This window comes from Canis lupus, chromosome 8, assembly GCF_048164855.1.
Source record: "Canis lupus baileyi chromosome 8, mCanLup2.hap1, whole genome shotgun sequence".
Lineage (NCBI taxonomy): Eukaryota > Metazoa > Chordata > Mammalia > Carnivora > Canidae > Canis > Canis lupus.
This window is the reverse complement of record NC_132845.1, coordinates 24,105,095-24,128,126: the sequence shown is the minus strand read 5'-3', so window position 1 is coordinate 24,128,126 and position 23,032 is coordinate 24,105,095. Positions and strand designations below refer to the sequence as shown.

The window sequence follows — 23,032 nt, the reverse complement described above, 5'->3', positions numbered from 1 at the left end:
TTACCCAAGAGAATTATGGGAGAACTCCAGCATTTATTAAACAGTCATATTTTATAAACTGTAGAATATGGTTTTGGGAATAGAAAACGGTATTTTTATTGTAGTTTTAAAATAATCTTTATTGTGAATTCATAATATTCTCCAAAGCCTAATAACACACATTGTACATATGTACAAATACATAAAATACATGCAACTTGTCTCTAATTTAAATAGCAATGAGAGAAATGTATTACTTACTTTGAATTAGCCCTAAATTAAAACTGGAACAGTTAAGTACAATAATTTCAGTCTAGGGCAAAATCATACTCAAATATAAGTTAATATCTACTTTGATTTTAGTCTCAAAAATCAATCATCATATTTTTCTGGTCTTACACAGAAACAAATAAGTCAATGTTTCATGTGAAACTTTTTTCACCAGAAACCCCTGAGAAAGTTCTCTTCATTCACATACCAAGCTCAATTACTGATATTCATGTCTTTCTTCTATTTTGAACATGTAATATATAAGGAAATATATTAATAAGCATTTATTTTAGGTATAACTGAAATGAACTTAAAAGATTTGAAAAACTTTTAGACCATGACTTAAGTAAGGAATTTTAAGGCAAGAGTAAAAGTATTCATCATCTTAATAATAGATGCCATGTATTAAGTACTTACTAAAGCAAGTGCTTTGCATGCATTTTCTCATTTAGTCCTTTGAACGTCCTGTGAAGTACATATGGTTATTGCCTCATTGAAAAAGCTAAGTTGCTCAGAGTCATACATGTTGTAACCAGGTTTCATCTGGCTTCAGGCTCATCCTCCATTTAAACATTGCCACACTGCCTTCCATCAAAATGTTAAAATCAAGGATAGTTCAGTGGCAGGAAGAGGAAACACATTCAAGACAACTTGGGTAGAGGGAACTTCTGGAAGGAGATGAGGAAACTTTGTGGTAAGACCCAACGGTGAGAAAGATCATTGAATGTTTAAAGAAGGAAAATGGAATGGGAAAAGATTGCAGGGAGGAGCATGTGAAAAGCCTGGAGATAGGGGGTGGCTACATCAGGGAAGGCCTTGTCAGTCATGTATTCACAACACACATTTGGTGGGGAATCAGGCACATAGCATAGGGCTTAAGAACAGAGACTCTCCAAGCAGGTCTAGATTCAAAACACAGCTCCACTCTCAGCTGGTGTATGATCTTGGATAGTTGCTTAATTGTGTAAGCAATTGTTTCTTCTGTAAAATGGACACAGGGCAGTTTTCTTAAAGCTCGTGTGATGAAAAAAAAAAAAAAAAAAAAGCTTGTGTGATGATTAAGGTAACACATATAATGCACTTATCATGAGACACACATAAGATCTTCTTTTTATTAATACTTTTTTTTTTTAAGATTTTACTTATTTATTCATGAGAGAAAGAGAGAGAGAGAGAGGCAAAGACAGGCAGAGGGAGAAGCAGGCTCCATGCAGGGAGCCCAACGTGGGACTCGATCCCAGTCCCCAGGATCACGCCATGGGGTGAAGGTGGCGCTAAACCACTGAGCCACCCAGGCTTCTCACATAAGATATTCTTATAAAATGTTACTGATTGTTATCTGTAGTCTTTTTATTATGCATGATCATTATACTTGATCTCTCAATAGACCCTCTAAAAGAAACTTGCACTAGGAAACTGGTGTCAGCACCATCAAACATTTCTTCTATAGGAACTCCCCTATGTCATTATTCATGCTGTTTTTCGTTTTCATTCAACCAATATGAATTTACTGAACATGCACTATGTTTCAGATAGTGTGCTGGGTATTATGGATGCACAGATAATTAAAATAGGTTTCCTAACCTATTTTAGGAGAAGCTTGCATGATAAAGGGTAGAAGAAAATGATGGCTGCTATGTGGTAATATTTTCTATCAGGGGAAGGGAAAAGCAAAATGTTTGCTGGGCACTTATCACATTCCAAGCAGGGTACCATATACTTCTGTGTATTATTATCAGATCTTAGTCTTTATCAGAACTTGGTAAGTAGAGTTTTTTTTTTTTTCCTTTCCTTCTAATAATAGAGAAGGAAAACAAGCTCAGAATAGTCAAATAGCTTGCTCAAGTTGACGCATTTACTAAAATGGCAATTTGCCATTCAGGCTCTCACTCTGAATCCAGGCAAGCTCTTTGCACCTATAATTCTTCCTTTCCAAGTCTCCAAACTGTACTGGTTTTACCTTAATAAAAAAGGACCAAAGTGAGTTTTGCGTTTAGCAACAGGAATTCATTGAGAATCTTGATGAAAACAGTTTAGTAAAGTGAAGGAAGATACTAACAAAGGACAGAATAGAGACAGTGGTTTGGAAGATACAAGGAGAAAGGGATTGTTTTAAGCTGTATTTTATTAGATCTTTCTATAGCAATGAACACTAATCTCTTCTCCCTTTTTTAGAGCATTTTCTTTCTTTGGTCACTATGTTCCAGACTCAGGGCTCCTCCTTTGCTGGAACCCTGAATCTAGTTCCAGTAAGGTAACCCTGAGCCATATATGAGATTTCATTTAATCTTCCAAGCAATATTTGAGATGGTTGTCATTGTTCCCATTTTACTGATGGGGGAAAAATAAAAACAAAACTGAAGTTCAGAGGAGGTAATTTAGCTACCAAGTCATAGAGGTAATAAATGATTGGTGTGGGATTAAGACAGGGGTCATTCTGACAGCAAAGGTCAAACATGCTTCCTACCACATCTGACCTTTTCAGGAGCTCATAAGGCATGAGATTAAACATGGGCCTTTTACCTGAGAGTTTCAAGACTCAGGTTCACTACCCTCCTCTCCATTTTACCTAAGTTATGGAAGGTTAATCCTCAATTGGACCAGTCTAAATATTAGGGGAGGCCAGATTTAAATAGCCAGCAGTTTGTCCCCATTAAAGTTTAGTCCAAGCTTCCAGGATTCTGCACATTCCCAACTCTTGAAAGGCAAATGAAAAAGACACCAAAAAAAAAAAAAAAAGGAAACAAAAGACACCAATATGCACATTGCTCAACTGCTTGAGTAGAGATCATTGATAAATCTGCCACATATTGTAAATCTGACTGTAAGCTGTTCAAAGTTACTCTTGAAGTAACAAAGTTTTATCTTGAACATAAGAAAAAATGACTAATTCCCCCAAATGTTTGAAAAGCCTTGCCCAGAACTTCAGTTATAATGAATGAACTAGGGACACCTGGGTGGCTCAGTGTTGAGCATCTGCCTCCAGCTCAGGGCATGATCCCTGGATCCGGGATTGAGTCCCACATCAGGCTCCCTGCATGGAGCCTGCTTCTTCCTCTGCCTGTGTCTCTGCCTCTCTCTCTCTCTCTCTCTCTCTCTCTCTCTGTGTCTCTCATAAATAAATAAATAAAATCTTTAAAAAATAATAATAAATGAACTAAAATATCAACTATTACCTTACCTGGGTCATATGCTGACAGTGATCCCTCCTCCATTTCCTGAATTCTTCCCCTGCATATTACTTTAGATTTGCAGAGGTATGATGTGATAAGTGAAATCATACATGGAGTATAAGTGGGTCTCTACAATCAGCTATTTTAGAAGCTTTCATTTTTCTTGCCTTTCTTGGTTTCTGTAGTGATGATTAGACTAAAGTAGGGACACTTTTCAGTAGTAGAATTAAGACCTCTCTTCAGAGTAAATCCTTCTTTACTTTGCTTCCTTTCAAGTGCATGAGAAGAGTTGCTAGACAAGTTTATTTAATCACTTAGAATACGTCATGTTAACTCAAGGAAGAAGCAAAGTGCCTGAAAAGCCAGGATAAACTGTGCGTAACTTTCTTTTTCCCCTCACAAAATCTAGTTCCAATAAAAACCATCTTTACTGCCTCAGGCTAATGTGTAAGTTAGTGAGAGATTATGGTCTAGTTTTTATAGCATTTTATGTAGTATTTGACAATCCATAGGGACCTTGCCTGTTAGTCCTTTACAAATATAAAATGTAATTTTGAATTTCACTTCATCATGGTAATAGGCTATATAAGCTTTATTTTTAAAGCCTACAGACCATCCTGTCACCTCAGGGAACCTCAAACAACCTGACTTAATCACCTCTTAGTGACTCATTGTGCCCTGCCCACTCTTTTGAAAATATATAAATCCTAGTTATTTTTAGAGCCTTTTCTAGAAAATGAGGTTGATTTCTTGTACACACTCAGGCTAAGCATACACAGAAAAAATAGGTAGGAAGAGACTCTTTGTCTCCAAAGGATTGGATTATTTTCATATATTCTCTAGAGTGCCCCTCCTTCCCTTTTGCAGTAAAGTCTCTTAGGTACAGAAACTTGCATTAGAAGGCAGGCAGCCAATCAGCCAAATCCCTAATGGAAGAAAAATAAATAGTGGCAGTCACAGTGAGATGCTAAGGTGTGTACAGTATAGCTGCAGAGCTACACAGCCATCCTAAGCAGTAGGTAATTTGGTCAGTACATTGCTACAGAGATGAAACTATTTTTGTTAACATTTTATAGATGAGGGAAGGGAAACCCAGAGAAACTGACTTGGTCAAGCTCTCAAGGTTAATTCCTGGCAAGAGCTGAAACTGGGTCTTTCAATGTTTAGTTAACTTACCTCTCCAGTGTACCTCACTGCCATTTAAATTGTTAAACAATGTCCATACTTCCTAAACAGGTCATCTCTTGCCCCTTTTGTACTTATTTCTCATGTAATGAGATAGTTTAACTCATCATAACATGGTAACTGGTATTTAATAGTGAATACTAAGGTATTTGTTATTTCTTCCTGTGTGATACTCTGTGCTGAGTACTACAATGACACTTCCCATGTTGGAGCTTAACACTTAGAAGAGATACCTATGCCCCTTGCAGCTCTCATTGTTCCCAGCTAATGGTCCAGGATTGTGGTGGTCTTAGGCTAGATTTCTCCTAGGGGACTATGGACTCCATAGCTCAGACAAGCCATTTTAGAGCTGGACCACCTTATGCAATCTTGAAACCTGGGGTTACTTGTCCAGCGTTTGCTTCATCATAATATCACAATTTCCTGGCTTTCTACCCTGAATATCATTTATCCAATTTATAGATTGCAGAATTAGAATCCCAGCCTATGTAGCCTACCTAAGTTTCAGAATGTCAATACCTCGAAATCCATCTCGAGCTATTCCAGAGTTTCAATAACAGAATTCTAATATACACCTAATAGGCTGATGGAAAGAACTCTCTTTATTTTTTCTAATTTGCTTCTTTAAATGTGAATGCGTTATAACTTGCAGTTGAATACTTCCGTAAAGATAATTACATATGGCAAGACAGAAAAACTTTTTGAAAAAAAAAAAATTCCCTTGAATATGTGCCTGAATTCATTTACAACTGTTGCTGCTTTAAACACTTCAGGCAGAATAAGTGGATGGCACTAAACAGCTTAGCTGCAATTATTATGGAATGTCTGAGGTATAATTTCCCCTGCGGTTTTGTTAGGCGTACAAAATTCATAATTCTGATTTGTGGCAGGTACTTATTACCCATCACAGGTGGGGATATGCAAATATTATTCTAGTAGGGGTGAACAGCCTTTATTTCAGTATTCAGCTATTAACGAGATTTGTGAGTCTGGTACTCTGGGGCCATTTAATTAATTAGATGGTACAGATAAAATATAAATTGTTTTGTAGGCTACACAATTCCTGTCCTAGGAGATGTAAAACTGAGGCTAAATGAACTTAGTGTAGATTGATTTGTTGTTTTTTATATAGCTCCCAGTAAATGTAAATCCTGTTCATTATTTTACTGTATTAATTCCACTCATAATCTTCATATTCTCTAAGTTTCATTAAAATAGATGTTATGTATTTGACTGTTTTGTTAAGTGACTTTATCAGTTAATCTCCATGTCCATGGCAATAAGCAAATCCTGTATACGGAAAGAATGTATCTATGAGAACAGATCTTTTGTAAATTTTTCATATTCTCAAGTAAGTAAGCAAGTAAGAGTTTTTTGTTAATTTGTAATATTATGTATGTGGAAATAAAATCTACTAGAATAAATCCAGAAAATTGCATGACATTTTAAAAAGAGTGTTATTGGGGTCAGTCAAGAAATCGTACAACCTGTACAACTACCTACACATAAGGAGTATCCTTTGTCATGCATTTGATATCTCAGGGAGGTGAGAAGTTTATAGTTATTTGGTTAATGGTAACTAAGTTTAATTTTTCCTTTGTCTTTATATGCTTGACACTGGATGTCTAGCAGTGCTATGGTAAGGATTCGGGATCTTGCCTTATTGACATAGTGGCACAGTCACTGTAATTGATTATTGATGTCTGCCTTGGATGTGTCTAGAGTTGCTGTTTATGCTGGGTGTTTGCCATCTTTGGTTTATGTCTTTGGTGACAACTAAATTAAAAGCCTTTAATCATATTGTTGATTACCCTAAATTTGACAAGAATAAAAATGCACATATTTTGATTTCCTCAGAAGATACTCAATTGAAGTTATTAAATTTCATAGGAATCCCATCTTCTAATAAAACAATTTGGAAATGATTACCCCAATTTTATTTTGAAACTAGAAACTAATTATGGATGAATGAATAATTAGTTTATTAATAAATGACTGAATATTTTTTTTTAGTTAAAGTTGGGCTTACCTTAAATTTTACTTTGGGATAAAATACTAGTTTCTCTCTTCTGACCTTCAAGTTTTCATTTTAAAATTGAAATTCAGGCTAACAATAATAGTTTCTCTTTTCTCTGAGTCCAATTTTCTATCCTCTGCCAGCCTCCCTGTACTTTCTATCTCTTTTCATTTCTTAATGAAAAGCAAGTATATTTCTCAAAAGAAACATACTTTTAATACCTTGACTAAATAAAAGGAGAGTACATAAGAAAATGCAAGAATTGGAAAACAATTTCCCAAAGGGATTTAATAACCACATTTAAAATAATTGCAAAAGCAGAAGCCCACATATCATGTTGACAACCTTGAAAGCAAAGCAAAATACTTAAATGTGCAGATCTGAGAGTTCTGTGTTCCAGGTCAGCTTTCAGCAAATGCATTTTCAATCATCTCCTGTTAATCTTCATAGAAATCCAGGAAAAGATAAATTTTAGTTCTTAATTTTTTTTAAGATTTTATTTATTCATGAGAAGCGGAGAGAGAGAGAGAGAGGGAGAGAGAGAGGTAGAGACACAGGCAAAGGGAGAAGCAGGCTCCATGCAGGGAGCCCAATGTGGGACTCAATCCTGGGTCTCCAGGATCATACCCTGGGCTGAAGGCAGCGCTGAACTGTTGAGCCACCCAGGCTGCCCAAAAAGATAAATTTCATCAATTTAAAAAGAGATTCATAAGGTATTGCAACCATGTATTCTACATCTCCAAAAGAAAAAATTAAATGAAATGTGATAATTATTCAGATTCAAAACCTGTTAAAGAAGCCAAGACAAAGTTAAACAATTAGAAAAATATTTTAACAAAAAATATGCTACATTAACAAAAAAGGAATTATATACTAAAAGGTTGATCAAGACATTACTACTGAAATTATTTATGTGGTTTATATAGATGATAATGAGATGTGCTATTAATGGTGTATTTTCTGTAAAATAAAATTCTTTTGAGTTTGCAAACTTTAAGAATTAAATTGGGTATAAATGATAAAAACTAGATAACAATTGTGAAAACATTTTAGGATCTATTATTGATCCTAATCTGAAAAATATGTTGATAAAAAGGAAAAAAAAAACCCAAAGATGGAACAAATACACACAATATTAAATGTTAAGATTAATCCTTTTTACAAAATATCATACCCAAGGAAATATTTTAGACATAGACATAATTTTTTGTATTATTCAGGTTTCTCCAAAGTTTCAGGCCTTTGGTAGCACAACCAACTCAAAAGCTCTGCAGTTGGAATATTTGGAGAAAAAAGAAGAATCTAGTATACATGAAGGTCATTGAAGGGTCACATGAAGGCATTTGATGTGTGGATAGGAAGTAATGAGATGTTTTCTGATGGCAGAACTTTTGGGTACAGGTCAGAACCTGAACTTAACCTTATAGAGTTCAAAAAGGAGTTGAACTGGGTGGTGAATACATGTATTTGTCAAATCCCATAGAATTGTGTTTCAAAAAGAGTGACCTTTAATATATGCAAACTAAGAAAAAGAAAGCACTGACCAGGATGTCGAAGAGCAAATGGATTAAACTTTGTTACAAAAGTAGGACATATCAGCACTGAAGAAGATAAGGGGAAGAAGAGCTGACGTATGTAACTTTGAAAAATAGTATTCTGGCTGTAAAATTAAATTTTAAAGTTAAAGACAAAAATAAAGAAGCTATAAATCTAAAGACAGAAAGGAATTGTACATAAACACTGTACTCTAGTTGGCAATTTTTTTTCATGGGAGGACAAGTTAGTAATAATGAAAGGCTTTACATCTGTATTGAGGTTGATAAGTAAGTAAAAGGAAGCTGGATAGTGGGTGCCCGGTTCCTTACTGTTGGAGAAATAAGTTACAGATAAGAGAGGACAACTAGAATAAATTTCATGGTGGTGGATCAGAGTTGGAGACATCAGGGTGAACTCATGTTTAACTTAATATCGATACAGATGGTAGCTATAGAAACAATCACAGACATGTGTATATATCAGTTAGTAGATATAGAAGCAATCATACACATGTGTATATGCATAATTATGTTAGTATATATACGTGTATGTATTACTTAGCTCTCTTGAGAGATCCTAGAAGCAACAATAACCCACTAGTGATGAGCGCACATATACCTAGATCTTGGTTTCTAAATACCATTTTAATCAAATTAACTAGGTGTCATTGGAGACATAATTGATTCTGGGGCTGGAGCAGGAAAAATACAAGATGAGTGTGGAATATTTTATAGTGTCAGAAAGTAAGGAAATGATAAAAAAAAAAAAAATGTCAAAGGGACATAGAAGCCAACTGAAAGAGCTCCCAATAAGAAAATATGGAACAATTTGAGCAACAAAGTAAATAATGTAATACAAAATAAATATTCAAGAGTCCATACTGATTCAAATAAATGAAGACTGTTCTTCCTTCCATGACAATTGCAAGTAACTAAGCTCTATCAAGAGTTTGGAGCTTAATTTCCCAATACTTCTAACTTTTGAGAATGAGTTAGACCTAGTGACTCACTTCCAAAAGATTAGTGCATTAATACGGAAAAATAGTTTAAAACATACACACACACACACACACACACACACACACCCTGACAAACATTGCCTCAGCTGTAAGATGAAAGCTAGCAGCAGTATTGGGCACAGCCATTACCCATGAATATGTATGATGAGGACACTTCACCTCTTCAGTATTCTTCTAAAAACCCATAATCCTAGTCTAATCATGAAAAAAATATCAGAAAAACCAAAATTGAGGTGCAGTAAGAAATATATATGGTCTTTGTCCTCAATTTCTGGCACAGAACTCCCAGAACCCTTGGAATTTTCTAAATAATAGGAATGTCTTTTGATAATTCTTTAGGTGTCACTTTTAAGCACTCCTGAGTTTATGCTAATCAGGTAAATTAGGGTGGGGCCCCAGGCAGATTTGGGATGTGCCTGGTTACCGGAAAGACCAAGTGATTAGAGGGTTGGGACTTTCAGATCCATCTCCCTGATCCCTGAAAAGGGGAGAGGGACTGGAGGTTGAATCAATTGCCAATGGCCAATGACTTAATCACTCATGCCTACATAATTAAGCCTCGGCAAAAGCCCACAAGCAAGAAGATACAGAGCTTTCAGGTTGTTAAACACAAGAGGATGCAGAAAAGATGGCTTGCCTAGAGAACATGGAAGCTCTGAGCCCTTTCCCCATACCTTGCTATACACATCTCTCCCATCTGGCTATTTCTGAATTATGTCCTTTTATGATAAACTGGTAATCTAGTAAGTAAAATGTTTTTCTGAGTTTTGTGAGCTGCTCTAGCAAATTAAAGAAATTGCCACAGACCAGAGGACACTAGGGAGACAGGATAACTAAGTGCAGTGTGGCACAATTTGAACAAAAAAATTAATGACCAGTACTATTCTAGAATTAGATTGGGTCCTGAAAGAGAAAAAACAGATTCCCATACCTTTTTAAAAAAAAGTTTATATATGTTATATGATACACTGAATTTATAATGAGTTGTTTATAATGTCATATATGTTCTTAAGATTGTTACTGATTTTTAAAAAAATCTCATTCAAGTTCTTCCATATATGGGCTGTAAGCTTCAGGACATTTTAAGTGTTCTTGTGTAGTGACTAGTCTAAAATACTCTTGGAAACATTTAAAAGTTGAATTGAAAAACACTAGAAGCATTCTTAGAAGCTTTTTTTTTACCCGGAGACAGTTAACTATAATTGAACTATAAAAGGTGACTACAAACCTCATAAATATAGCCCCAGAAATTCAAGCTAACTATTCCTTCTATTTTCCTGGAGTCAGTTCCCCCTAAATGCCCACAGGGACATGAATGCCTCTTTATGAGTGAGGAAATGTGTTGAGGGAAAGGGTTGGGGAGTGGGGAGTCAGTAAGAAAAAGGACTAATTGTAGAGTTTCATACTTTTGCAAATCGTGTGAAAACATTATAATACAAAGATCATGCTGACTTCCTTTGAAGCTCTAACATCTGATTCTGCTGACAAGCTATCAAGATTTAAACTTAAGAGTAGTGAGGAAATTGTTTAGGTTTCAAGACTAAGCAGCATGTTTCAACCAAATAACCAATCATTGATGAATCAATCAAATCATAATCTGTGCCTTATCTCCTTGTTGATTCCTGATAAGCATTCTCCTCAGGAACACAGAGAGGAAGGAGGTAATGGAGGCAGGCAGAAAAGTGAAATTCAGGGTTTGGGCAGCTTTTCTGGGCTGTAATAAAATCTAACATTTATTTTTAAAACATTTACATAGTACATCTGTGTCCTACCTATGCATAATCTTCATAACAACTTAATTAATAAGTACCATTATCATCCCGTTTTTTGAGATGAGGAAACTGAGGTACAGAGAGATTAATTTGAATTAACTAATACATTCAATTAACCAATCAATTAATTATAAATCATTATTCATAACTTATAAGTAAAATTATAAATAAACTTGTGAATTGGCAAAGTAAGGCAGAACCAGAATTTGAAAATTATGAACTCCATCCTCACCCTGAAATTTTTTAGAAAGATGAAAGAAAAGAAGGTCGATATAAATGAAATAGAGCAGCATTTGCAAAGTGATGACCAGTGGGGGGTCTGGCATTTGGATTTTGTTTATTAGCCAATAAATTCACATTAGAATTTGACCACCTTTGGATAGGTCATGCATTTTAGTTTATTGAGTCTCCACAACTCTTTGATGCACTGCCCTGTCACTTAACATATTTAGATGGCTTGTCTAGCCTCTGAAAGTGTTTAGGTTTTATACAAAGAAAATGACATTAAAGGTTAGAATGAGAGAGCAATAGAAATAGAAAGAGAAATTAGGGAGTCTGGAAAATGGGGAGATGAAGATGAAATAGTGACATGCACATAGATAAGAGGATGGTAGGTAGGAGGCCTGAACTCGATGGCTAGCCATGTATCTCCACTAATAAAAAGTTACAGTGAGAACAGTTGAGTTCAAATCCTTATATTGCTTCCCCTGAAAAAGAAAAAGTAGAAAGAATGGAGCCATCCAAAGATGGACTCTGTCCTCTCTTCTTGCTTGCTCATTTTAGCCTAGCTCTGCAGATACTACAGATGTGTTTCCAGCAACAAAAATAATCCCCTCCAACCTTTGTTTAACTCTCTCTGGGACTGTCATTCAGACTTTAGACCAACTGGGTCCTTTTGTGTTTTGGACTAACCTACAGTCATCTGGAAAACATTCTCTGAGCCACAATTAGTGACTCATTGGCCTGAAATCAAGTCTTCTTCCAAATAAAATAGAAGGTAGTTCAGCCTTCCGTCTGCTAGAACACATCTTTTTCTAAGTAGCAAGTAGTCCTACCTTTAAGGTCCATCAAAACTGGAGCAAGTGAAGGAGGAGAAACAAAAATAAGTTAGAAAGAAAATTAAAAATACCTAACAGTTGAAGTTCCAAATCCACATTTAAGCATGAAGAAATCCTGGTCTTGGACATGCACACATTTGGCATGAGAACTTGGATTGCTTCTTTTACTGATGTTTGTTCAGTCTTTCAAAATGACAAATATGAGAAAGCCTTGATAAATGAGTTTATTTTGGAGATTTGTTAAAAGTCTGTTCACTGCTGGAACAGTATAGAGAAAAAAAAAAATCGAAAATCATAAACACTCATTCCCAAAATAAGGAACTCTCTGTGTTGACACCCTTAGAAAAGTTACTAACGGAAAGGCAAGTGCTTTCACATTCTCTGAAGATAGGCAAAGCGGGAACCAATGAAAGGAATAAGGGAATGTTCACCATGTATACCAGTAACCGTTCCTCAGGCTTACTACGAGAGCTGAATCAAAGCTCTTTGGAAAAGCCATGTGTGAAAGTTTAAATCCTAGCTAAGTCAAGGCTCTTCTGCCTTCTATAAAGTTTAACACAGACAATTTCTCCATTTCTTAAATATCTCCTAAAAAATCTAGGATATTATAAGGTGTTCTGCTGGGTCACTATGAAAATAACCAGTGGTTAATAGAGAAGATAATTGTGACCTCCGAAGGCTGCCTTGAAAATATACACCTGCCATGTTGTCTGCAAAACATATTTTGACTCACTGGATTCCTCTTTAATGAGGGTTATTTTCTACCTTCTGGATTCCTGCATTGCAAACCAAAGAAGCTAGATTTTGTATGAACAAAGCATTATGATCTTATGCCTTTCATAAGTACCTTAAAATTTCACTCTTTCCAGGGGCACCTGGGTGGCTCAGCGGTTGAGTGTCTGCCTTTGGCTTAGGTGGCTCAGGTCATGACCTTGGGGTCTTGGGATCAGCTCCTGCATCAGGCTACCCACAGGGAGCCTGCTTCTCCCCCTGCCTGTGTCTCTGCCTCTCTCTCTCTCTCTCTCTCTCTCTCTCTGTGTCACCCATGAATAAATAAATAAAATCTTTTAAAAAAATGTTCACTCTTTCTATTAACATGATGATGATCTTCGCAAACAACTCACTTATAAACATTTTAATTTTTTAAAAAGATTTTATTTATTTATTCATGAGAGACAGAGAGAGAGAGAGAGAGAGAGAGGCACAGGCAGAAGGAGAAGCAGGCTCCATGCAGAGAGCCTGATGGGGGACTCCATCCCAGGTCTCCAGGATCAGGCCCTGCCTGAAGGCGGTGCTAAGCCACTGAGCCACCCGGGCTGCCCAAACATTTTAATTTTTAAAGTAGTTTTAGGTTTATGGCAAAATTGAGTAGGAAGTACAAAGGGTTTCTATATATTCCTTACCCACCCCTCGCCCCCATGCACAGCCTGCCTCCCAGTATCTGGAACCAGAGTTGTACATTTCTTATAATCAACGAACCTACACTGACACATCATTACCATCTTGAGTACATAGTCTACATTAGGGTTCAGTCTCAGTGATGTACCTTCTATAGGTTTTGACAAATGTATAATGATATGAATGTACCCTTACAGGATCATGCAAAATAGTTTCACTGCCCTAAAAATTCCCTGTACTCCGCCCATTCATCTTGCCCTCCTCCCAAACCCTGGCCACCATGGATTATTATACCATCCCCATGGTTTTGCCTCTCTAGAATGTCATATGGTTGAATTCGTATGGTGTCTAGCCTTCTCAGATTGGTTTCTTTCACTGAAGATTCTTTCTTGTCTTCTCATGGTTTGATCGCTCATTTTTTATTGCTGAATAACATTCCATTGTCTGGCTGTACTAATCTATTTATCTACCCATTCACCTAGTGAAAGCCATCTTGTTGCTTCCAAGTTTGACCACTGTGAATAAAACTTCTGTAGAGATCTGTGTATAGGTCTTTGTGTGGATTTAAGGTTTTAAATCCCTATGGGTAAATATCGAGGAGCATGATAATTGGCTTGTATGGAAGGAGTATGTTTCGTTTGATAAGAAACCACAAAACTGTCTCCCCAAATTGACTGTACCATTTTGCATTCCCACCAGCAATGCGTGAGAGAATTCCTGTTGTTCCACCTCTTTGCCAGCATTTGTAGTAGTTAGCGTTCTGGATTTGGGCCATTCTAATGGGTGTGAAGTAGTATCTCATTGTTCTAATTTACATTTCCCTGATGATACATGATGTGGAGCATCTTTTCATATGCTTATTTATCATCAGCTTATCATTTTTGGTGAAGTGTATGTTCAGATTTTTGGCCATATTGTTTTTTAGTACACTTGTTTTTTTTTACTGTTGATTTTTAAGAGTTCTGTGTATATTTAGATAACAGTCCTTTATCAGATATGTCTTTTGCAAATATTTTCTCCCAGTCTGTGTACTGTCCTCTCATTTTCTTAACAGTGTCTTTCACAGAGAAGATGCTTTTAATTTTAATGAAGTCCAGATTATCATTTCGTTCTTTCATGTATCATGCCCTTACTGTTATATCTAAAAAGTCATTTCCAAGGGGTGCCTGGTTGGCTTAGTTTGTGTAGCATGCAACTCTTGATCTTGGGCTCTTGAGTTCAAGCTCCACATTAGGTGTAGAGTTTAAAAAATAAAATCTTAAAAAAGTCATCACCAGACACAAGTCATCTGAATTTTCTCCTGTGTTAAATTCTAGTTTTATAGTTTTGCCTACAGGATTCTAAAAATGTCCTAGTGCTTTTATTTGGGGGAGGGGGCTGAAAAAACAGAAGGCTGAGGATTTTTTTTTAAAGTACCTAGTCCTCATGAATGCAGGACTGTTTCTACATTCTGGTAGATTTTTGCCTAAGCCAAATTTAGTCACCCAGTTGGTCATATTACTCTTTGAACAGAACTAACTGTAAGGATACCCAGCTCTTGTTCTAATTAGACCCGGTTTGATGAGTTAGTCCTCTACAGAGGAATTATTTCTAAGGAAAGAAAGTGTCAGTTTGTTAGACCTAGTAGATTTGTGTGAAAAACAGTATATGTTACACAAATAGTACTCTTACCACTAAATGGCTCATCACTACACGGATTTCAACAAACTGTACAAACCATGTGTCCTGAAATATAACATCCATACAGGAAAAAAAAATCTGCTCTAAGATAATTAGCATTTCAAATAAAGCCAGCCTATACAGTCCACCTACTGCAGAGAACTCTGGACTAGCCACTTAACAATTAGTACATCTCTGTACATGTCATCAAATTTGGCTAAATAAATTGCAATTTCATTTTGTGCAGTAGAAGCACATAGGGTGCTGAATTGTATTTCATAATTTCGGACAACTGGACTCTAATTTTACAGCACTTCCTATATAGGAAATATTTAGATCAGATGTAAGAAGGTTATTTTCTCTTGTACTTGGGGAACAGAAAAAAGATAAAAAGCTTAAACACTTTTCTACCATCTAAGAAGGTATGGTAGAGCTGATTTTACTAGACTTGTTAAAAGGCAATTCCTGCACCATATTTATCATAATATAGTCGTTGTTAGTGGTTTAGGTATATGGTATGTTAGGGAGAATGCAAATTCTTTAAGAGAAAAACAATATTTTATAATCTGCATATCCCTAGTACCTATCAGAGTATCTTATATATAGATGTTAGGAAAAGTCAATTTTGTTGGATGTGCTGTAGTAAGTACAGAATATTGCATGGGAAAATATGCACTCACATCAGTATCCGCTCATTGTGACAACTGTAAGTGCTTGCAGATTTCAAATTCATACCCATTCTGATCCCATTCTGAGGGCTCCAGAATGCTATTTATTTTCACTTGAATAAAACTAAGTAAAGCAATACTTCTAAATGCCAAAATATGCATTACTTAAATTTGATATATATATGTATACATGTATACACACACACACACACACACACACTATATGTATTTCTGTGGGTTAACTATTAGAAAGTCATCATGTACCTGTCCTCCTCATCTCAAACTCCTATTTTTTTTTATTGGATATTTTCTCAACCCTTCATAAACTGAAGTCACTGCTTTCTCAGTGTCTTCCTTTTTCTAATATTTCCTGGAAATTTTGCAGTTTCCTTAACATTTTAGAACTGGATTAACAAATAATCCTCTTTTCTTTTTTTTCCTAGTAGGGCATACTAATATCTATCCATTTGTTTAATATCAAATATGTAATAAATCCCATCCTTCACTTATTTCTCAGGGTACTGGTCTTCTGAGAACATCCTTGAAAACCTGACCAAAGATTAATTACATTATATGTATATAATGTGCATAAAACCACAGGAAAATTATTATAGTCTCATAAAGCCTCTCTTTTCAATTTCTATTAAAACCCACCAACTTCCTTCAGGACATTTATTTAGCATATTCTTATTGTAAAGGCATATCTTCAATGTTTTAAACTAAAGTTATTATCAGGATTTTCCTGCTAAAAACCCATCATCTTTTCTTTTCCTTGTGGGCCGCTGCATGCTTCTTCCCTTTGATGATCCCCACAGGTCAGGTTGCAGTGCATTGATTTTCTTTTTCTTTTTTTTAAAGACTTTATTTATTTATTCATAAGAGACATAGAGACGTAGAGAGAGACAGAGACACAGGCAGAGGAGAAGCAAGCTCCCTGCGGGAAGCCTGATCCCCAGGACCCAGGGATCATGACCTGATCCAAAGGCAGATGCTCAACCACTGAGCCACCCAGGTGCCCTTCACTGATATTCTTTTTGTTTGATATCCCGAGATGATATCACCCACACTCATGGTTTAACCACTCCTCATAGGATGGTATTCCACATGTCTGTGTGACCTTTCTGTGTGCTTCGATTTCATATCCAGTGGCCTACTGAACAGATAAACTACTTCAAAATCACAAAGAAACTGTAAGAATCATCTATCCTCTGAAGAATGCATACCAGCCTGTAATTGGTTACCTCCAGGACATAGGGCTGAAGGGAGACAAAGAGATTAGCTTTCCTTTTCTATACTGTCTTCTATTTTATTTTACTTTTTGTAACATGCATATGTTTGTTTTGTGGAATTAACAAATAGAAATGAAGAAGGAGAATGAAAAGAAGAAGAAGAAAGAAGAAGGAGGAGGAGGAGGTGGTGGCACTTGAATGGCTCAGTTGGTGAAACACCTGACTCTTGCTTTCAGCTCAAGTCATGATCTCAGGGTCCTGGGATTGAGCCTTATGTTGGGCTCCATGCTCCATGCAAAGTCTGCTTTAGATTCCCTCCCTCTCCCTCTGGCTCTCCCGCTTGTACTCTCTCTCTTTCTCAAATGAATAATAAATAAATCTGGAGGCTGAGAAGTTCAAAATCAAGGTGCTGACAGATGCAGCATCTGGTGAGGACCCTCTTCTTAGTTTATAGATGGCTATCTTCTTGCTGTATTCTCCCATAATGGAAGGGGAAAGAAACTCTCTTGGGTCTCTTTTATATGGGTACTAACATCACCCACGAGGAGTTCACCTCATGATCTAATCATCTCCCGAAGACTTCCAAAGACCATCACTTTAGGAGTTAGGTTCTCAACGTGTGAGTCTGGGAGGGGACAAACATTTAGTGCATTGCAAGAAGAAATATCCTCTAAGCCATCTCCATGCTTCCATTTTTGTTCTCAAATCTATTCTTCATATAACTGATCTTTCTACAATGCAACTGTGACAAATCCACTCTTCTTAAAACTTGCATTCTTTTGACTAAAGAATAAAAGCCTAGGATCTTTAATGTGGCACATTTCTCCTTCTTTGATCCAACACTTTCTACCTGTCCAATTTTATCTGACACTTTCCATTTGGCCAGGGTTCTAATACTGCAGCATCATTAACTTACTGAGGTTTCTGCCCACATCATGCTGTGCCTTGCCCTCACAACTTTCCTTGTGTTTTCTTTCAGCTACATACTAATTACTTCTCCCTTAGGCCCAGCGCATGTATCTATTCTCTAAGAAGTGTTCCCTGTCTCTAATTCCTAATACACTGCTTGGGGTGGGTACTACTTTGCTGTGCTCACATGACAGCCTAATGCAGTGGTTGTTAAAGTATACTTCACAGATATTTGGGGTTTCCAAACCTTGTGGGATGCTGTGAGTTCAAAATTGCTTTCACAGTAATATGAAGATGACATGTGCCTTGTTCACTGTGTTGACATTAGAACAAATAGTACAAAAGCCATAGGGGGTTTGATGCCAGCACCTTAGCACAAAAGGAGGCAGGCACACCAAAAAGTCCTAGAAGTTATTATTTCACAGCCTCACATTTGGAAGGAGAAAAAAAAAAAGGCCATTTAAGAATTTCTTAACAAAGCAACAAAAATTTAATTTCATCTTGACCCTTGAGAATATATCTTTTTAATATTTTGTGTAATGATATGGAAAATACACAAAAACATTTTTGCTATAAGCTCAATTAGTTGCTTTTAAATGAGGTACTGTTTTTACTTAAAAAAAAAACCTGAAAATTCTGTGTATTTAGATCTAATTTGGCAGACATTTTTCTGAAAATAAGTGGAATCTGTCACTTCAAGAATAACAATTTATAGTATTTGTAGTTACTAATGATACAATCTGAGCTTTTAAATGTAAATTACTTTGTGGAAAGCTCTTACCAGCCATTATGAGCTTTATATCTCTCCCAATAATAAAATCTTTTCTTGAGATCAGTATTGATGTTAACAAATGTGATTTTTTGATATTATACAATAAAATGTGTCAAATTTTGTAGGATTTGTATAATCAATATTTTTCAAATGTCAAATGATGATTTTATAAAACTATTCATGACTAAAAGACCCATTCATATGAGAGACAAATGAATATTTATATATAACATGATAAGTTTGTATTATTTCAGATCCCACTTTAATACTAATCTTTAAGAAACTGCTTGTTGAGTGTTGGTGTAATATAAAAGAATTATCTTAAGAGATTACTAAAATTCTCTTCCTTTTTCCAACTACATACCAGTGGAAGGCCAGATATTTTTCATATACACCTATCAAAAAAACGTATTACAACAGAGAAGTTCAGAAGCATATGGAAATCCATATACCTCCTCCTAAGCTAGACATTAAATAAATTTGCAGAAATGAAATACAATGCCATTATTGTCACTAAAATTTGTATTTTAGAGCATATTTCACAAAAATATGTTAACATGTAAAGGATTTATTATTTTTATATGAATTAATAAGTATTTTAAAATACCTCATTTTTAATTTTTAGCACAGTAAGTATTGGTAGATTTATCACACATAAATGAAACATGTCTAGGTCCTCAGTAATTTTAAGAGTATAAAAGGGTTCTCAGATCAAAAAAAATCGAGAACCATCTTCCTGATGCATACCTCAGTTTTATGTACCACACAGCCTTATAAACACATGTTGTTGTGTCTCTGTAATCCTGCACGTGTATCCTTAAAGACTAGGCTGGTTTTCATGAAGCTTTGTGTTTGATTCTTCAGTATCCAAGGAGCTTTTATGGGAAAGATGGACATTCACCTCCCTTTATAATTTAATGGTTAATATATTGAACTCATTCCTAAAGGTTAAAACTGTGAAAGTTAATTTTTCTTAAATATATAAATGCCAGTTACAATTTTGACTAATTTCTCTTCAATAATTTATATAACAATAACACATTTGCAAATACCTTAAACAACAAATAAAATATAAACAAATGCAATAATTACAAAATTTATAATGACATTCACATTTAACTTCTTGTCTAAAAGAATCAACACCACAGATTTACTTCAGTTATTTTTTATTTCTTTACCAAATTTTATATCTTCCTCGGTTATTTTAATACTTGTTTTGATATTTTCCTGTGGTTTTAGAAAGTATTATATTGATCCCATCCTGGAATTTTATTGATCATACAGATCGTCTTTCTCCTCAGAACAGCAGATGTTGCAGGATCTGGTTATCAATCAGTTAACTGAGGATCTTCTCTGATCCTGCCATTCAAGGGAATTAAATTCTAATGACCCTTTACTTGGCTGAATCCCTTTTGTCCCCCAAAGATGTATTTATTTGAGAGAGAGAGAGAGCAAGAGGAGGGGCGAGAGGGAAAGAGAGGAAAAAATTCTGAAGCAGACTCCCCACTGACCATGGAGCCCAACACGAGACTTGATTCCAGGACCCTAAGATCATTACCTGAGCTGAAATCAAAAGTCGACAGCTAAAAAAAAAAAAAGTCGACAGCTTAACCTACTGAGCCACTCAGGCAGCCTAGCTGAATCCCTTTTAATGGTAATGTTCACTTGTTACATATTTGGTCTCTGTCTCTCTCTTTTCCTCTCCCTCCCTTCCTCCCTTCCTTCCTCCCTCCCTTTCCCCCTCCCCTTACATACTGTTGTATATTTTTATTTCTATAAGTTCTTGTCTTTCCAGTAAACTAAGTTTCAAATAGCCTGCAATACTTAGCTCATTGAAATGTCTTTGCAGTGCAGTAATCTGTTCTGACATCATGAATTTCTTATTAATATTTTATTTTAATTCAGAAGCCACCTAGAGGTGGAGACTGAGGCTGCATTGTTAGCTCTCCTCTTCAGTTTTTTGGCTAATCAATCATTTTAAAATACTTTGGAACTTTCTTTCGACTTGGATTTTGTAGACATACATGTTACAAATAGTTGGAGCCACTTTTTATCTGGTGGTTATGAGTGACCCTCAACATTTATCATCCCTTACTATTCTTGGAATACTGCTACATTTTCCAGGATGACTTGAATTACACACAGAAACTTCATAAATAAATGATATAATAAACTCAATCTATCAAGAACTTGTTTATTAACATCCTTAAAAATTATACACCTCATTGTTTTTCACTTTTCTTTATTGTTACAATTACCTTTGAAGCACTGTCTTCACTTAAATTCAGGAAAAAGCTTTCATGAGTCATTTCATCAATCTGTACACATGCCCCAGTGTACACGTGCATACACACACACACACACACACACACAGATGACAAACGTACCAGACTGCCAGCCTCAAATATTCACACTTACTCTCCATCTCTTGCATGCCTAGTAGGCAACTCAAATCGAATAAACTCAGTACCGTGCTTCTGGTTTTCCTCTTTAAACCTGTTTCTCTCACATTTTTCCCCAATGTTGTAAATGCCAACTCCATTCTTCCAGGTCTTCAAGCCACAGTTATGGCACTACCCTTTGTGCCTTTCTGTCTCTCATACCCCACATCAAATCCTTTAGAAAATCCTGTTACTGTTGGGATCCCTGGGTGGTGCAGCAGTTTGGTGCCTGCCTTTGGCCCAGGGAGTGATCCTGGAGACCTGGGATCAAATCCCACGTCGGGCTTCTGGTGCATGGAGCCTGCTTCTCTCTCTCTCTCTCTCTCTCTCTCTCTCTCTCTGTGACTATCATAAATAAATTTAAAAAAAAAAGAAAGAAAATCCTGTTACTGTTGACTTGGAAATATAGAATCTGATCACTTTTTTAAGCTAATGTGATGATTGACGATGGCATAACACCTCCCAGGTGGTGTTTCACTCCTGCTCTTGCCCCACCCACAGTCCATTGACCACTTAGCCACAGATGGCTGCACATTTCACTGAGTGAAGAGCCAAACTCTTTCCAGTGGCCTGTAAGGCTCTACATGAGCCATCTCTGGATATTTTCTAGACATCTCTGACCTCATCTCCAACATTCTTTACTCTGCTTAGACCATTCTTTCTCCTGGTTCTGTCTTTTCTTTGCAGCTTCTCCTCTATGCCTTTTCTTAGCCTTTTTTTCTGATTTATAGAGAGAACTCTTTAGTACTCATTACTATTGATGTATAGTATTTAGCTTATTTATTTGTAAATCTTACTTCTCTTTCTATATGGCTTTCTTAGATGCTCTAGTGAGTGCCTCATAGTAGGCAATAAATACATACAGGTTGAATGAAGGACTGGATTTAAGTACAGTGCATTTAAATTTGAATATCAGTAAGAATTCTTGTCCTTTCACAAATTCAGTTTGTTCCAATTAACTGTAGTATTACTATAACTTTTCTTATATAATCAAACTATTTCAGCATGGCCATCTGGAACTCCTTTCAATATTGTTCTTTTGTTCTTTATAGCACAGTTTCTATTACCCTTATAAACATTCTTGATTAATGGCAACAACAAAAAATCCCAGGCCCATTATAATTTTCTCCTGATATAAGGCATGCAAGTAACTCCCTTCCAAGTAGTCCTGATGTTTTATAGTGGAGTGTAGTAGCAGAGACCAAGATCTTGATATCAGGGGTGCCCTTAACAGTTGGCAATGGGTAAAGTCTAGAACTACTGCTACTTTGTCCTCTGTCGGGAAGCTTTAGTAGTGTTAAACTTTATTTAAACGGTCAAAATAAATAAATAAATAAAAGGTCATTTTAAGGTCAGGATATCATACTGGTATTTCTAATTTAAGAGATTAGATGGCTTACCCCACTTTTCTTTATATATGATTTATTTCATTGTCTACCAGGCTTTTTCTTACTTTGACTATTTTATTTAATCTCTAGAATCTAGTCCAGTGGCAAACAGTAAATGCTCAGTAAATATTTGATATGTCAATTTATTTTTTGTATGGACTACTAAAATAAGATGAGGTTTTTTTTGTTGTTCCCAATTTATTTTTTTTAAGATTTTATTTATTTATTCATGAGAGACAGAGACAGAGAGAGAGAGAGAGAGGCAGAGACACAGGCAGAGAGAGAAGCAGGCTCCATGCAGGGAGCCCGACGTGGGACTCGATCCCGGGTCTCCAGGATCACACCCTGGGCAAAGGCAGGTGCTAAACCGCTGGGCCACCGGGGCTGCCCAAGATGAGGAGTTTTAAGGACCAATGTGACATTGACCAAGTATACACTTATATGCTCTGTCTCTAACATAAATAAGTTTCTTAGGCTGGTTTGGGAGGTCTTATGAGAAAACAAGTTTAAAAAATTAAGTATTCCCTGACATTTCTTCTTATCTACCATGCTACAGCAGG

The 23,032-nt window shown here is 36.1% G+C and overlaps 1 long non-coding RNA gene across 1 annotated transcript in view; it reads left to right on the top strand.

The window, feature by feature from the left end:
• LOC140638013 (uncharacterized) overlaps window positions 1–23,032 on the top strand; it is a 481,686-nt gene that overhangs the window by 258,222 nt on the left and 200,432 nt on the right. Inside the window, exon 12 of the long non-coding RNA XR_012035131.1 lies at window positions 803–943. This is a non-coding gene — a long non-coding RNA (uncharacterized lncRNA). The remainder of the gene's footprint in view (window positions 1–802; window positions 944–23,032) is intronic.